The following is an 18,867-nucleotide window of genomic DNA, read 5'->3' on the forward strand; positions in this document are numbered from 1 at the left end:
TTGAATTTTTATTGACTTGTGCTTCCTGGCACTGGATGGTTATCATGATTCGTTCTCCAAGTCAGGTGAAGGGTCCTGATCACATGGAGACTTCCCCCTTCCCCCTTCCCCCCCAGTCTGCATTACAAGATTGTCATTTCCCCTCTTGAAGTTCCATTGAAAATTGCAATTGGATAATTTTTGATGGTCTCTGGGACCCACACAAGGCTTGTAGGATTGCAGGAAAAGTTGCCCCATCTTTATCTGAAATAAATGAAAAAAAGCATTGAGAGAATCTTATCAACCTGTTGCCGAAATCTAGAATCTCTTCAATTCTACTATTTGAATGCCTTCTAAGTCCCTTTCTGCTCTGCTAGACATTTAAGGCTATCCCCCAAAATAAAGAAATACCTTGAAAGGTTTAATTGCAACATTAACAGGTGTCAATTTTTTTGCAAAAAATGAAAATGAGCCATAGTTTTCCTTTAGTACTTGTTTGGCCAATATAATTTTACCAAAGTCACTGTAACCCATCCATGCTGTTACTGTAAAACTATAATTTTCCTGTGCTGTTCCTCCCTCCCCACCTTCCCCCCCTTTCTTTCCTTTTTAGAATGCATATTTCCAGAATGCAAAGCTGTAAAAACTATTTGATCTGGGCGATTAAGCAGATGATGAAAATGTCATAGAAGATTTGTTTTTTATATTTTTGGTTAAAACAACACGAACCTGAATGGAAATAAAAGCTCCATGTGAAATTGGGATATTTTATCATTATGACAGCCTTGGAAAGAACTTTTCACCTGCAGCTGTATCTTTTTGTAAAGTCAGGATTTTGAGTATTTGGGTATATGTGCAAATCATTTCATAATTGTTAGAGAGGGAGAGAAGAAGGGAGGGAGGGAGGGAGGGAGGGAGGGAGGGAGGGAGGGAGGAAGGAAGGATACTTTTTAAATCCCAACTGTGCAGATTTTACAATGATACAAGCTTTCATAGACTGTATCATTGTTTATATCAATATCTCACCATTCTGAATAGGATGGGACGCACTGGGATGGGCAACCTTTTTTGTCATCAGGAAACACACTTTATTTTAGAATAATTGTATTAAAGATTATATAAAGCATATAAAACTAATACAAAAACCTAACACAAAAATACATTGAGGAAAAAAAGAGAAAGAAAAAACCAATATAAAGAAGGTGCAGAGGAAAACCCACCCCCCAAGGAAAAATATATATAAGAAGAGAAAACTTCCCCTTCCATCCCCAGCAAGTATGTTCAACATTAACAGCTTATCGCTGTCTCTTAAGATACCTCCAAATACATCTCCCTTTCATACTTCACCCCATTTTCTATAAACTCATCTCTAAATCCTCAGCTCACCTTATTAATCAGCAGGGCCCAGTAAAAATTAACAAACACAACTAACAATGTAAGTATTTTGTCCCCCTTTCCATTTAAACAAAATCCCCATTTAAACAGAATCCCTCGAATCCCTCTCTTGAGAACTGAGATCTCCCAATTAACAATTAAACATTACAGACAAATAGAAAATAATAATGAGACACGCTTTATTTTAATTTGTTTTGATCACTGAAGAACCTGTGAGGCAAGGTGAGGATGTAGTGAAGACTGACTTCAGTCCAAAGCGAATTTTCAGTGTGGATTTGTCCTAACAGCCAGGAACCACGCTGAGACAAGGAACAGGTCTCTAGTGTTTTATTACTGCTACATAACAGAGAATCCTAACAAACTGAAGCAGCGTGGGAAAAACCCAGACATACAAACCCCAAAGGCTAAGGCGGGCCCGATCTGTGTCTCTTTGAATGGCCACCTAATTCCTCAGTGCTACGCATGCGCTTTACAGCCTGGATGGGAGCCCCCTGCTCGCCATCCTCACTCATGACAGGATTGTTTGTTCACCCAATTCAGATTCAGACTGAGTTGGGCAATTGAGCTGACTCCATCTGAAGTATGGAATGGGGATATCAATCTGATCTTCTGCTTCAGCTGAAAACTGAACCAACTCTTCTGAAGTGTTCAGTCCGTGGGGAGGCACCCGCTTCATTTTGACTGTTCAATCCAAATTGTTGACCTGGTTCGAAAAATCAATTCAATGCGGAGATTCACTTGAACTAAATCAAAGCCCAGCTGCTCAGCAGGATCGGCCCAGGCTAGTATTGGGTTGGGAAGTTGACTGGGAAGTTGAAAAAATATCCTGGAAAAGGGCAAAGCAAACCACATCCATGCAGTTGCCAAGAAAACGACAAGGATGTATCATGCAGTCACCAGGAGTTGATCTCAATTCAAAAATAACTTAATTACTTAAGATGGTCTACGGGTTTCTTAGAAATGTATGAGTTTTCCTGGATGGTCACCCCAAAAATCTCAGAAATCCCAAGCCAATTCTGAGATGAGGTGGGGACAGCCCAATTCTTGCATTACCCCAAATGTCCTTTTCATCAGATTTCTTTAGCTTCTAGGATGATTACTTTTGCAAATAACAACAACAGGTATGGGAGAAGCTTTTCTACCAGAATGAAGCCTAGAGAACGTTTTATGTCAGGGATTCTATATTACATTTCCCCAAAGTCAGCCAGGTGTTTTTCCTCTTTCTCAGACCCACAAGCTCCCTGTCAAACTAAATTTAAATCAGACCAGCAAAACGATCACAATGTACCTGATAATAGCAGTGTAGATCTGGTGCCTGGGGTAGGTGAACTTTTCAACCACGCTGGAGAACGAGTACAGGAAAGGCATCACGTGGTTGAGGAGGCTCACCACAATAGGCAAGACCAGCGTGGCAGCTTCATTTTCCAGCTTGGTGTTTTCCCTGTTCAGAAATAACTTGGAAGGGGGTGGGGAGAGAGAAAACTTACGTTAAGAGCTCAGAGTAATCTCCTCTTCTCTAAATGGAGTTGAATCTAATTAATTACATTCCTATGATGACTCCTCCAGGGTTTTCTATATTTCTCCGTCCTTCACTTCTGCCTCATTAAAAATGACAGCTCTCTAAGGGGGAGAACTATATCATCCTGGGGAGTCTGCACTTGTGCTTAAAACCCGCGGACGGGGACCAGGAGGACCGGGGGAGGACCGGGAGGATGGGGAAGGAGGACAGGGAGGACAGGGGAAGGAGGATAGGGAGGACAGGGAGGACAGGGAGGACAGGGAGGACAGGGAAGGAGGACTGGGAGGATGGGGGAGGCCAGGGAGGGCGGGGAAGGAGGACTGGGAGGACGGGGGAGGACAGGGAAGGAGGACCAGGAGGATGGGGGAGGACAGGGAGGGCGGGGAAGGAGGACCGGGAGGATGGGGGAGGGCAGGGAGGACAGGGAAGGAGGACAGGGAGGATGGGGGAGGACAGGGAGGACAGGGAAGGAGGACAGGGAGGATGGGGAAAGGAGGACCGGGAGGACAGGGGAGGACCGGGAGGATGGGGAAAGGGGGACAGGGAGGATGGGGAGGACCGGGAGGACGGGGAAAGGAGGACTGGGAGGATGGGGAAAGGAGGACCGGGAGGACAGGGGAGGACCGGGAGAAGCACAATGAGGTGAAGGAGGCCTGGATATCCAAGTTTAAAGTCTTCCACAGAAGTGAGGTCATCATTGAGAAGGTTCACTCCAGTGTCCCTGTAATGACATTCCCTGAAAGGAGGAACCCTCAGTGAGCTTTCTCTTTCTGATCTCATTGGCAGGGAATTATGACTCTGCTCCAAATTAAAAATTTTGCATAGATGTGTGGGAGACTAAATGATCTCTCAAGCATCCCCCCCCCCAAAGAAAACATGTGAATGGTTACATTCCTATGATGACTCCTCCAGGGTTTTCGATATTTCTCCGTCCTTCACTTCTACCTCATTAAAAATGACAACTCTATGGGCTACACCTAGGTTGGGGTGGGGGAGAACTATATCATCCTGGGGAGTCCATCCTTCCATCCAAGCTCAACACTCTGCTGAGAGCATGCACTTGTGCTTAAAACCCATTCCTGCAGACGGGGCCCAGGAGGACCGGGGGAGGACTGGGAGGATGGGGGAGGAGGACAGGGCAGACAGGGGGAGGACCGGGTTACCAGTCAGCAAACCCCTGGGATTCCATCTCTAAAGAAACTCAGCAAGTTCTTACTTTGGCATTCCTCCAGGAGATAGATATTATTAATTAGATGTATATCCTGCCTTTATTTTTCACAAGTCATCGTGGTGTACATAATGCTCCCTCCTATTTTTCCCACAACAATAACCCTGTAAGGTGGGTTAGGCTGAGAGAAAATGATTGGCTTGAAGTAACCTAGCTGGTTTCCATGCCTAAGGGAAGATTAGAACTCACAGCCTCCTGTTTTCTAGTCCAGCACCTGAATCACTACACCAGGCTGGCTGTTCTGGATGGATGGATGGATGGATGGATGGATGGATGGATGGATGGATAGATAGAGGATATGAGAGAGAGAGAATAGATAATAGATAGAAGATGGATAGATGATGGATGATGGATGGATAGATCGATAGATAAGAGATGATAAATAGATTATGAATGACAAATTATGGTTGAGAGATAAAGAATAGATAATAGATATAGATAGAGGATGGGTAGATGATGGATAGGTGATGGAAGATAGGATAGATAGATAGATAGATAGATAGATAGATAGATAGATAGATAGAGATAGCTTTCCAAAGATTTAGAAGTGTAGTTTTTTTCTTTCTAAATGCTGCACTGGATACTTTATTACTGAGTTTTATAGCCTCTGAATCCACCTTGACTTTACCTTGTTCACAAATCCAGGGCAGTATCAGCATCTCTTTGATGAATAAAGTAGTATGACCTAAAGATAAGGCAAACTCGGTGGAGTCCCTGTTCTTTCTAAGAAAGTTTGTCTGTCGACAATTACGGGGCTCCTGGTTAGTAGGAGAAGAAGAAGAAGGAAAAAAAAAACTCAAAGGAAATGCACAGTTAATCAGGAAATGAAGCATAGCTCCTGGAAAACCACAGCATTTGGTGTGGTGGGGGGAGCAAAAGTGGGAGGGAGGGGGAGGAAAGCAACTGTTGTCTCCTCTTGCAAATGAGCTCTTCCGATGAAAGACACGAGGCTCCCTTTCCAGACAGGTGTGGCCATGCACATATGAACTTGGATTTTTGAAGCGGTGGGAGATCCCATTCCTTTCCCACAGCCTCAAGGTCAACACAGATGAACTTTCGGAGACCTTCAGCAGGATCTGATGTTGTCTCCCTCTCTCTTCCTAGCCCGAACAAGGAAGGACCTTCTGAGATTCTATCTGTGCCCCCCAGCCCGCCCCCACAGAATTCAGTTCTTTATTTCATTTGGCTGATAGGCTGCTGCAATGGCATTCCACTCTAGTGCAGTGGAAAACAAAATTAGAAAAGCAATAATAATACTGTGCTAAAAGAAAGTACTGCTGCTGCTGTTAATAATCTTCACCTCCATCCTGGTGAGGAATATTATTCTCAATAACAAAGTTATCCCATAGTGTGTGTTTGTTTTTTTAGTCGTATGGCATAGCAGTTTGGTGTTCATGCTGCTTTTTCTTGCTGGGAAATCCTTGTGAGGTCCAGCAGCCAGATGTGTGGACTATTTAGCTGTGACAAGTCACGTTGCCCGGGGAGCACCACGAGGAGCCTAGTCTACATTGCACAGAGTTGGGCTGCAAGAGAGTGACTGTCCCAAGGTCACCTAGCTGGCTTTTGTGCCTAAGGCGGGACTAGAACTCTCCTACTGCGCCTGATTGGCTCTTGGGCTGAGAGAGAGGGACTAGCCTGAGGTCACCCAGCCGGTTTTCATGCCTAAGGCATGACTAGAACTCACAGACTCCTGGTTTCTAGCCAAGCACCTTAACCACTAGACCAAACTGGCTCTCACCCCATAGTGTGAAATTAGGAAGTTCAGATAATCTCTCAACATTCTTCACATGCAGAGCCCTTTTCATAGGATCACCTCCTCCTCCTCCTGCTCCTCCTCCTGCTCTTCCTGCTCCTCCTGCTCCTCCTCCTCCTCCTCTATAGGATATGAGGTATCAAGGGCAAGGATGAGGAACCTATGGCTCACCAGATGGGGTCAAAATACACTTCCCAGTATCCCTCACTCTTCACCATGCCATCTTGGGATGTTCAACAACATCAACAAAATCTGGAGAGAAAAGGCTAGGGAGTTCTGTTTTATAGATTTACTTTAAACCATCATATTCATAGGTCAGGTCTCGGTTGAGTTCAAGAAGCTAAGCAGGTTTTGACCTGGCTATAACTTGGAAGGGAGTCCATTGGAAAATCCCAGAGCTAAAGGTAAGACTGGGAAGTTGGGAAAATTGGCCAACAAAACTTCTGTACTTCTGCGTGAAAACTACAGGTGTTGAGTGTAAATGGGAGGAGATTTTATGTTATTTGTGGATAGAATATTGAGAGGGGAAGAAACCATGTCTCCAAATTTCTCCAGGGTTGGCAGAAACTCCCCAACAGTGACTGGGATCACACAGCACACCGAGCTCCAATGTGGTTGGCTACTTTTTGTCTCAGTTTGCCATGCAAGCACAGCCAGTGATGGAATTTTATGCTTTATTGTCACGTGAGTTTAATTCAGATAACTGTGGTCTGTTAAACACAGCCCAGTGCAAACCCTGCCAGTTTCCCACAGGTGGGGTTCACCAGGATAAGCTGTATGTGTTCCTCTTTCCAACCCAAGAGAAAGTCGAAAATAAATTATACAAAAAGAGGTAGGACTCTTGTCCATCGGCCCACCCATCCACCTGGCCTCAGCAGAACTCCCAGAAAACAGAACAGGAGAGGACCGTATTTTGTGTGGTCCAATGAGCTGCAACATGGGCCAGATCTAGCCAGGGACTGCAGAGAAACCCCCTCCCCAATTCCTCCAAAGCATTCTGATGGGAGAGGCGGTTGGGCAGTGGTTTGGAATGCTGCTGATCCACCCGTTGTAAGCCACTCCTCCCTTCTGGTCACATGACCCAAAGTGGAGTGTAGGCAGGATGCCCCGTGTTTCCTGGTGCATGCCTGCACACAAACACACAGAGATGGAATGCAACGGGAGAGCTGAAAAGCAAAGACATGACACAACGTATTACTTGGTCACCCTGTTGGCTCTGTGAGGTAGTCCAGACCAGAAGCACACCCTGGAGTACTAGCTCTATCTTTATTGTAAGGTTACATTAACAGAAGCGGTGGCGCTGTGGGTTAAACCGCTGAGCTGCCGATCGGAAGGTTGGCGGTTTGAAACTGCGCGGCGGGGTGAGCTCGTCCCAGCTCCTGCTCACCTAGCAGTTCGAAAACATGCAAATGTGAGTAGATCAATAGGTACCGCTTCGGCAGGAAGGTAACGGCATTCCGAGTCGTCATGCTGGCCACATGACCCGGAAGTGTCTATGACAACGCTGGCTCCAAGGCTTAGAAACGGAGATGACTCCCCCTAGAGTCGGACACGACTGGACTTTACGTCAAGGGAAACCTTTACCTTTACCTTTACCTACATTAACAGAACTTTGCAAGTATTTCTTCCCTCCTTTCTTTTACTCTCTGGAAAACTAGGGAGGGTCCCTTCTGAGATGCTTCCCACGCCCCTTTTCCTTTTGTGGGCTCGGATATCTTTTACAAGACGGTTGTCCAGTCTGAGGCTCTCCTCCTGTCTCCCAAGGTCATCCCCAAGAGGAAATCCAAATTCCTCCTATGGCCACTGGTGGAAAAGGAGGTAGAAACTCTGCATAACTTCCCTACCTTGTTTATTCTTAAGTATCTGTCACTGCAACCTGGCCACGATTCTGCATTTCCCACCATGGCCCCAAACTAGCATTTTGCTCAGTGAGGTAGAAATGTGATGGAAAACACAGTGGAAGTAGCATCAAAACACAGGAACAAATATTTAGAGAAAGGCTCGAAGCGACTGCGTTCACTTGCTTTCCTCTAGATGGTGCAATCCGATAAGAATTTGTTTGGTAAGAATTCAACAGCCACCACAGAAATAGATCTACTTCCAGGCTTCCAAGCTGAGTTGGCTTTAACATTTGACGGCAAGCCAGAAATGAGAGAATGGGAGAAATTCCAGGTTGCGTGTCCAACGCCAAAGGAGTTGTATCCTACTCAGGATTACAAAGAGGGATAAAGAATACCACATCTCTAGGTAAATAAAGAATAGTCTCACACATTCAATGAAAGGATCCTTCGTAATCTGTTCTTTGAAAGAAAATGACTGGTATCTTTGAAATTGCCACAGCAAAACTACCTACCTACCGTATTGGCATTGTGTGACCTGATTTTAAAAAAAGACAAAACACAACTGACGTGCTGTTTTCACTCTTTCATAAAAGTTGAAGTTAGATAACACACAATGAAGCAAATACGGAGCAAGTTTTTTTTATTGCCACTCATATCTTCTTGACTCTTGACTCTTCCTTTGACTTTGACTCTTCCTTTGACTTTGATGTTTTATTTATGGGCTGTCTCTGCGATTAGGGATAGATACCAGTGTTTCTTCCCCTGTGAATCAAGGTGAAGGATTTCAGAGTCTAAGCATGTCCAGCAACTGTGTTCCAAGTGAGTCACTAGGAGGAGCTACAGCACAGTTGAAACCATGTTCTGTCCAGTGGATGGGCATAAAACTAAAGAGCACACCGACATCCTGGACTTCTTAAAAAACAGAGTGCTCAAGGGTGCAGTTTTCATGCCCTCTTCTCTAGCTAGAAACAAGGAATCCAAAGAGACATGAAATGGCCTTTATCTAAAGAGGAACCCTTCCAAAGTGACCTCTTGTTTAAACATTTCATTTTATGATTGTCAGCCTTGCGAGGTAGTCCAGACAGGAAGCACGCCCAGAAGTACTAGCTCTAACTTTATTGTAAGGTAACAGAATCTTGCAAGTCTGAAAGTATGTTTCTCCCACCTCACCTTTACAGTCCAAGAAACTAGGGAGGGTCCCTTCTGAGATGTTTGTCATGTCTCATTGCTTCTGCAGGCTAAGCTGCCTCTTATCTGACTGTTGTCTAGTCTGTGGCTCTTCCCCCTGTCTCTCAAGGTCATTCCCACATACCATTACAATAATACACGGCATGGCTAGGTCCCCTGTGACAACCAGCCACAGAATTACAGGTCCTGGGCTCCTAAGAGCATTCATGATGAGTGAATCTTCCTATATATATATATAAAATTCCCTTCTTACTCCTATGGGTGGTGTGTGTCTTCCTCAACCTGGGGTCCTCTACCAGAGGCCTGGGAGTTTGAGGGTTCTGCGCAGGATCTTAGCTGTTCCTGGCTCTGCACTCTTCTGGGCAGGGAGCTCAGATGTTGCTCCTGGGACCTGTTGGAGCCCCTCTCCCCGCTGAGGAATCACAGCCCCGAGGGCTCCCACCACCACAGGGACCACTTTGGCCTTCCCTTTCCACATCCTCTCCAGTTCCTCCTTCAGGCCCTGGTCCTTCTCCAGCTTCTCATCCTCCTTCTTCCTGATGTTGCTGTCACTTGGCACTGCTACATCTATCACCACCGCTGTCTTCTGGTCCTTGTCTGTTACCACGATGTCTGGCTGATTGGCCAGTACCTGCCTGTCCGTCTGGATATGGAAATCCCACAGGATCTTAGCCCTGTCATTCTCCACGACCTTCTGTGGAATCTCTGATCTGGACTTGGGAGGTTCTAGCCCATACGCTGTGCAGATGTTCCTGTACACAATGCCAGCTACTTGGTTGTGCCGTTCAGTGTATGCTGTTCCTGCCTGCATCTTAGACCCTGCCACTATGTGTTGGACTGTCTCTGAGGCCTTTCTATATTGTTAGAGTTTCAGATCAGACACCTAAGCAACATTACTGCAAGCAGATGGAGGGAAGCTGGCATTTCTCAACCCATCACAGGCCAGAACTGCAGCTGGTCTGCTCCCTGCTGTAAAATTTGGAGAGGCTGCAAGATAGCAGCATTTGAAGATACATCTGGAAGCATCCCCAGATGGAGAAACCCAACATATGTCAGTCAGTCTCTCTCCCTCCCTCCCTCCCTCCCTCCCTCCCTCTCTCTCTTGCAATCGAAGGCAGCCTGCAATTTAGGGGGCTAAAAACACCGTAATCACAAACGGAAGGTTGCTTTTAAAAATGTATAAGCAGAGGACTTAAGTGCCACATGACTTCATTCATAATTCACCAATGCTCACTTGGAAAGAAGATCTGATGGGGAGGGGGGTTTGTTTGTTTGCATATAAGGTAAATGCATTTTAAGCCATTCTTTCATTCTCCATGAATATATGATGATCTTAAGTGAATGTGAGCTCAGAAAGCACAGCTGAAAAGGAAATGTAGAGATTCTTCAGACATGGGGGCCAGACAGTTTGCTGATGGCTGTGGATGGAAAGGAGCTGATTTGGATTTGTCCAGCTACCTTCTTTGTGAATATTCATAGCTGTGTTCTGCAGTTGACCACACGTGTGCCTTCTTCAACCCAAATTATCACTAGCATTTTTCCTAGTTCAGCAACCATCTAGGGCTAGCACAGTGTTTCTAAACCTCAGCAACTTTAAGATGGGTAGACTTCAACTCCCAGAATTCCCCAGCCTGGAATTCTGAGAGTTGAGGGCCACACATCTTGAAGTTCCCCAGCATGCTGGCTGGGGAATTCTGGGAGTTGAAGTCCACCCATCTTGAAGTTGCCAAGGTTGAGAAACAGTGGTCTAGCAGAGCACAGGACAGAAAAATTGGCAGAAATAGAGAAAGGACAGGGGTGGAATCTTTTCACCCTGAAACCATTACTGAATACAGTTTATTAAAACATTCAGCGGTATTGCCTCCCATCTGAATCAAGATAGCCATTATTGCAAAAAGTTCTAATGTATGTCTTAATTAGTTTACCAATCCCAGGAGGTTTGTGTTACACTTAACACTGGGTTGTGGTTTCTTTTTGCATACATTTGACTGTTTCTGTCATTACCGTCTTTGCAGTTCTTGAAATTCAAAGTGAGATCACACCCAGTATTTAATGAGGAAGCGTTTCATTATAATAAAACTGCAGGTCTTAAGACTCATTCCCCTCCATTCCCCTCCAGATGCGTAAAGGTATTTGCAATCTGTAATTCCATTTCTTTAAAAGACAGAAAACAGGCTACAGGTTCACACCCGGCTGGCTGCAGTCTGCTTTTCTTACAAGGGCAGAGTTGAGACGGGTTTACAAATGTATTAAACCTCTATAAGCTGAGTAGAATTCGGTCCTCCATAAATGCTTAGCATCAAGATGACCAGAGGCAGGAGCTTCTGTGGGAAGAGAGAAAAAACTCAAGACAATGCACAGAAAAAAACAGGTGGAGCTTTGATGGCATGGCTGTGGCCACCATCTTGACTTTTCTGACCCTCCCCAACCTCCGTAGAGACCCCTGGCCAGAGGGAAGCACCTTTTTATACTAACAGCAGTCATGAGTTTGTAAGGTAAGCAAGGAGTCAGACAAGTGAGATGGGTGGCTATATAAACTGAATGAAACAATACATAATAAATGCAAATACGCATGGCATTTTCTGAGTGTATACATTTTGGATGCTGTGGTCCCCCATGATTTCGGTTAAGCAGCCTTCCTCAAACCCATGCATTCCCCTCTCTCAATTTTTAAACTGATTTATTCAGGGCGGGATAAGATTAAGCGAGTCCCTTTTTCTGTTCCAACTGGAAGGCCTGTGTCAACCAAGGCCAGTGATAAAAGCCAAGGCACCTTCCTTCCTACCTCCCTTGGCAAGCCCACCGGCAGGAGAATCGCAGAGAAATCCGTTTATTGGCTTTCCAACCCCCTCATTGTTCTTATGTCAGTTTAGCCCGTTCTAATTTCAGTACTTCCATTTACAACCATGATCTTGGCAGGCAGGAAGGAGGGAGAGGGCATATCCCGGAAGAGAAAGACTGCATTGATTCAGACTCTAGAGCAGTTCTGCTCAACTACTTTACCCCATCTGTTTGCTGCACGAATCAAACCGAAACCTTCACTCACCACTATTAATTAGAATTGCTACTGGAGCTGGCAGCCCATTCTGATCAGCTGCTGCACCCTGTCCACCATCCCAGGGTTGTGTTCTGTGTTAATTCTTAAATATATGCTTATGCCATCCTTGTTTTGAATTCTATCCAACTCTGAAGGACCCACGTATGCAGCTCCTAACCCCCCGGCTTAGGAGCCCCAAGTAAACTCAGAGATGGAGCCCCAGTCGATTTCGAGGTCCTAATAGAATCTTTGTGACCAGTCCTCGCATTTAGGACTGTCGCAGCATCCCACGATCATGTGACTGCCATTCATGTGCTTCATAACTGGCTTCTAGCAAGGAGGGATAACGGAGAAAACAGAAGTAAAAATACAAGTTGTGGTCACATGATGTCTCGCTTAACAATTGCAGTGATTTGCTTAGTGACCAAATGGGAAGTGACGTCGTAAGCCAATCACTGTCATGTGATTTTTTGCTTAGCAACTGCGGTGCTTAGCAACAGGGTTACCAGCCCCAATTTTGGTTGCTAAGCACGGACTACACATAGTTCCTACCTGCAGGCCGCAGGCATACAGGTGGAATAACCTCTTGATTTTATGTAGTGGGCAGACCCCACAGCCAACCTTGCTGGGTCTAAGGTGAGGACCCCAAGAACAAAGGTGATCCCATGAGCAAAGGTCAGGACCCCACGTTCAAAGGCCAGGACCCATGGTCAAAGGTCAGGACCCATGGCCAAAGGTCAATGCCCAGGGCCAAAGGGCATGGCCACAAGGTCAAAGGCCATGACCCTAACAGCAAAGGTTGGGACTACACAGTCAAAGGTCATGACCTCAGGTTCAATGGTCATGACACCAATGGAAAGGCCAAGACCCCAGGATCAAAGGTCAGGACCCCACAGCCAAAGGTCAGGACCCGAGGGGCAAAGGTCTAGATCCCAGGGTCAATGGTCAGCATCACAGTCAGTATGATGTTGATGGGGTCAAGGGGGGTCTTCAGTGTCCAGGCTCAGGATGCGGGTCTGCATGGGGAACGCGGTGGACAGAGGTTGAAGGGGCGATCCCTGGCGGCTCATCTTTGCCATTTTACCTGAGAAGGCCAAAGAAACTTGGGAGACAGAACATGGAATTGCTGGGGTCCAGCATCAGGTTTGACACTGAGCGTACTTGGCCCAACTTTTCTGGGTCTAAGATGAGGACCCCAGGGACAAAAGTGAAACCCCAGGTCCAAATATCAGGACTGCACAGCCAAGGGTCAGGACCTCAGGGCCAAAGGTCATGACCTCAGGGCCAAAGATTGGGACCCCAGGGTCAAAGGTCACAATGTGGGTCTGCACCAGGTCAAGGATATGCATTTTGGGTTAGGAGGTGAGGAGTTTGTGTTGGTGGGGGTAAGAGGTTTGAGCAGTGTTTCTCAGCCTTGGCAGCTTGAAGATGGGTGGAGCTCAACTCCCAGAATGCCCCAGCCAGCTTCAAGCCGCTAAAGTTGAGAAGCAAAGCAGTCCCCGGGTTAGAGGGATGTTGGTTCAGAACTTGAAGAGTCTTTGAGTTGGGTTAGGGTTTTGTCATGTAGGCTTGTGCTGGAATTTCGTGGATCCCTTTTAAAAGAAATACAATTCCCTTGGGCAAAATTAGGGCTTTTGCCTGTTTCTTTGAAAAAAGAGCTAGCCTATTTTATAGAGAAAGAAGCAGCTTTACGCACCCCAGTTGCACTTCAGAAGGCATGTGTCTTTTTTAAACGGCATCTTTCCATCAATGCCTGGTGTTTTTTTTTTTTCCCCAGTTGGAAAAATGAGGAAAAGTAGCTTTTGCTACCCTTTGAAATCATTCCCACTGATAAGGGGAACCGTGTCTGTAGCAGCCATGTACAATTTCCACCTTTTCTTCCTTGGGATTTGTGAGAGAGCAACAGACATCGCTACAGTGGATATAAAAAGTCTACACACCCCTGTTAAAATGCCAGGTTTTGGATGTAAGATGTAAGAAATCAGACCAAGATAAATCACTTCAGAATTTTTCCCACCTTTAATATAACGTATACCCTGTACAATTCAACTGAAAAACAAACTGAAATCTTTTAGGGCGAAAAAGTAAAAATAAAAAACTAGAATAACGTGGTTGCCTAAGTGTGTCCACCCTCTTATAAGTAGGGATGTGGCTGTGTTCAGGATTAACCGATCACATTCAAACTGATGTTAAATAGTAGGCAGTTCACACCTGCCATCAATTAAAGCGACTCCTATCAAGCCCATATAAATGTATATATGTGTATATATGTATGTGTCTTTGCGTGCATGCATGCTTCTCAGTAGTTCACAGATCAGAAGTAACGAATGAGCAAAAGCTTTACCAGCAAGCATTGTTCTGAACATTTCTTGGACAGCCAACAGGAAAGTTAATTCTTTGTATTCGGGAGGATGTGTCCATTACAGGAAGATGGCAGAATAGAACTTGCTTTTTCTAAAGAAATGAATTGAAAATCACACCTCTTCTCTCCAGGGAAGCCGGCACAGTTACACCATCCGCATGGGTGTGATTAATTTTTTCTCCTTGTGGCGCCATTGTATTTCAACCCAGGTCCACTTCTGTGGCTGGTACCAAAGAGCTATTTCATCTTTGATGTGAAAAGCAAATGAACCAATTTCAGTTTGCAAATGCCTTTGTTGGCTGTGAGAACTTCTCATTTCAAGCAAGGCGCACCAGAGGACACAACCTACTGTATCCTAATTATTGATTCTCATGCCCTGGCGGATTTCAGAGTAGACTACTGTATCGTATGGTGCGTGGGACAGTCTGTGCAGGTTTTTTCAAAGCTTCGGATAGTTCTGAACAAAGCAAGCCGTGTGAACTTATCTCACCAATGTTTGCATCGCTCCATCTCAGGTTTACTTGGAATTTTTACTACTGCCAAAACTTGATGGATAAGCCTATGTTGTTCCCATCCTATCTGTTTTTGTACCCCTGTAAAGATTAGCCTGTCATACATCTGAATGTGAATGTCATGACAAGTCTTGTTCCTCTTAACACTTCTTTAGGTTAAGTAAGGCTTAAGACAGGTGTCTGCAGCAGTTTTAGGCGGCCATTTAAAGACGGTGACCTTGGATTCTGCCCATGTGGCAAAGTTTTGCTGGAAGGAAAGTTTTCTGTTGATTGCATTTTCCTACTTTCTTCCGCCTGACTTTTAGCCAACATCTGATCATTAGAGGACTGGAAACTAAGTCCAATGAAGAGAGGTTGTGGGAATTGGGTATTTTAGCCTTGAGAAGATGGAAAGGTGAGATGGTTCTCCTGAAAAGCACATGCCCAGTTTTGATAGGGCAATTGATCGTCCAGGAGGTGGGGGTGGGCTTCCTTTTGGTGGGTCTGTTCATGTTCAGGTAGAGGCTGAACCATGATCTCTTGGAGATGCTTTTATTTGACTTCTGCACTAACTATGGAGTTGAACCAGATGATTCCCATAACCCCTTCCAATTTTTGATTCTATAAAAAGCATTCTAGGAAAAGGGGAAAGAAGAATCGAGCCATGGCATAAACTTTTCAATCTGACAGATCAAATTATTTCAGCAAATCCATTAGCACGTATCAGGATGCATCTAAATTCATTACTTGAATCTGCCAAAGAGGAAGGACATCTAAAAGTCAAAGCCAGTTATCAATGTTCTTTAACATCCTAAGACGGTGTTTTATGAACATGGCAACTTTCAGATGAGTGGGCAAATTCTCAGCAAAGGCCCTACTGGCTGGGGAATTCTGGGAGTTGTAGTCCACACATCCAGAAGCTGCCGAGGCTGGGAAACATTGTCCTGAGATTTTACCCAGAAATGGAATTCTGAGAATGGATATGCAGATGAAGGGGGTGTGTCTATGAAAGTTGCCCTTGCCTTGGCTCTCTTCATGTAGCTCTCTTGATGAACTGCAGCTCCAACAATCCTGGCTAGCTGGCCCATGGTGAGAAACGATGGGAATTGTAGTTCAGGATCCTCTGAAAAGCCACCAGGTCCCCATTGTGGCTAACAGGGAACTGTGTCATGGGATAGATGACCCAACCATGTAAATAAGGCCTGCCCATCACCCTTAGCATGTCTGTGTATGTACGTACATACATACATACATACATACTATCCATTGAATCGTGTCCGATTCTCAGAGACCGCCTGGACAAGCCCCTGCAGTTTTCTTGGCAAGGTTTTCTTGACAAGAAGTGGTTGTCCCTTGCCTTCTCCTTCCTAGGGCTGAGAGGGAGTGACTGGCCCAAGATCAACCAGCTGGTTTTGTGCCTAGGGCAGGACTAGAACTCACCATCTCCCAGTTTCTAGCCTGGTGCCTTCACCACGACACCAAACTGGCTCTCATTTAGCATGTATAGCCCGGCGCTTGTTAACTATGATGTTCTGTTAAGTGAAACATCACCTTTGCTTGCACACCCACTCAGTGCCAAGCCCTCCTGTAGCACAACCCTACCTTCCCAGAGCTGTAAATAAATAATAGCCCACGTTCAAATATTACTTTTAACATCTCCGCCAGGAAAGGTCTAAAAGAGATGGCTGTTTGGCCTAGGATTAGGTGGGCAAGTGGATTATCCATCATTTATCAGAGCTGCATTTATAATAGTTTCAGATGCTTCAAGCCCTGTATGGTACGATACATCATACAGCCATCAATAAGTCAAGCCATCTGCACCAAGAGAAGCAATGTGGGCTGCGATGATCGCCAGGGGGCACATGGGCTGGGGCTCATCAGTCTGGCAGCCTCTGCAATGAACATAATTCTCATCATCATGTTGTCCTGTTTTTCATTTAAATACATGCATGGCAGATGGCAGAGGAGGAGCACCCAGGTGGTAAAACCAAGGTATTTTCAGTTGTGAAAGCCTGGGAGGCAATTTCTCAAGGGCCTTGAGCTTGTATGGTGGATCTTCAAACAAACTGGGCATCTGATAAAAGGTCTGTGCCAAGGTCATGACTGAAGGAAGCCCTGGTCTCATCTATCAGATGCTGCCAGATAGGCTGATAGTTTCTTCAGTGAAGTAGCACACCACAGTTAGCAGTGTCTTCCTGGACAACGAAGCGTTGTATGGACAGACTGGCTCAAAACACCCAAGGAGGGCCTTGTACCTTCCTTAAGAGGGAGCGCTAGAAGGCTTTCGGTTATAATTGGGTCTTGCTTGAGCAAGATCTAACATCCGTTAATCAGTAATGCGCTGTATGTGTCCCCCCCAACTACTGCAACTAGTGGTCCATAAAACCATCTTAGCAAGCTTTCCTTTAAACTCTTGAGAAGTCTTGATGAATTAGGATCCTGCAGATTCACTTCCACACTAGGGTAGGTAAAATCTGAGGGCCAGGGTTTACGCACGAAGGTGTCTTGAATTCTGAGAGAGTGTCTCCAACAACCCCTGAGGAGCACCTACATTGATCAGGGATTTTGTGTTAATGAATCCCTGGCCATGATTTACTTGGGTTCTGTGATGTCAGAGAAGGGCAAGAAGCCCCACCATCATTGACTGAGGCTGTCAGGAGGGTTCATAGACATATGCATCATCTGTCAGAGAATGCTGTAATTTATTTTGGAAGAAACGGTTTAATGACTCTTAATGTAATTAATCCCCATGGAATTCACGGTAGCAAACAAAATGGGCTTCCAGATACTCTTCTAACCAAATACTGGGCAGAACATGTCCTGCTTAAGTTCAGCAAATGAGTTCTATCACACACACCCTGTTACAGGCAAAACAGTTGAATTTCAGAAGCTTCCATTTATAAAGGCTTAGGAATACCACAACTCTGAAGCCTAGAATTCCTTTACAATTAAGCAATAAATAAAGGGAAGTGGGGAGAAAGGCAGGTCAGTCAACATCAGGGCAAATCACAATACATGTAAAATGGCAAAGTAAACAGGACGGAGAAATAGTAATGCTCTTCAAAATAGTGGGCGGTGCGTGTGTGTGTCTGTATATACATACCGTATACTGGAACTAATCTTTTATAAAACTGCTGGCAAATTTATCAATAAACATTTCAAAACATCAACGGACTGCGCTATCTATAGCAGGAATGATCCCTGAGCCATTGAAAGACATCAAGCGTATTTATTTAGCCAAGATTCCCTCCTGCAGATGTCGAATGCTGGGAGACATCTCAAGGGCATCTTGGCTTCCTTGGGAGACGTCAATCTCTGGTTATGGGAAGTCTGAAGAGCAAGCTCTTGACCTTAACAGGAATTCTGAAGAGGTTGTACTTTCATCTGGTCTATGGCCATCTCCTTCTTGCCGTTTCCACATTATCAGGGCAGATCTTGTAAAAGCAGGGGGACGGTGGATTAGCAAAGCAGCCTCTTATGCTTCATTGACAGGAAAATGCTCCAGCTTGATACCTCACCAGAGATACAACTCTAAAAGTCCTTTGTTTCAATTCCAGCAGCTCTTGGCATATCCTCAGGAGGAGGTTTTAAAAGGAGAGAGACTTCTTCATGCACAATTTGATACCCCGTCCTTACGTGATATACTTGAAGCATTTAGGTGATTTGTATTAACTCAGTGTGTTTGTTTTTTAGGTGCCCCCCCATTTATTTAATTTTTCCCCTTCTCGTTTTGGTATTAGAGTTTCTTAATTTGTTGGATGCCACTGGTTTGTTTTTGCATCTTTTTTTTTCTGTATTCTCCTTCTAAAAACTGCAGTAAGATTTTTAAAAATGCCAACAGAGGGTTGCAGTGCCAGGACTCGGGGCCTCTGAAGTGGGAAAGAACCCCCTTTGCAAGAAGGTGGTCCCCGGTTCAATTCCTGGCATCTGGAGGACTAGGAAAATTCCAACCAGAAGTCTTAGATAAAAAATAAGTAAGCCAACAGTCCAACTTGGAGCCAAACAGTATCTAGATGTCTAAACCAGCCTTTCTCAACTTTTTGACCCTGGAAGAACCCTTGAAATATTTTTCAG

The sequence above is a fragment of the Candoia aspera genome, chromosome 14 (assembly GCF_035149785.1).
Source record: "Candoia aspera isolate rCanAsp1 chromosome 14, rCanAsp1.hap2, whole genome shotgun sequence".
Taxonomy (NCBI): Eukaryota; Metazoa; Chordata; class Lepidosauria; order Squamata; family Boidae; genus Candoia; species Candoia aspera.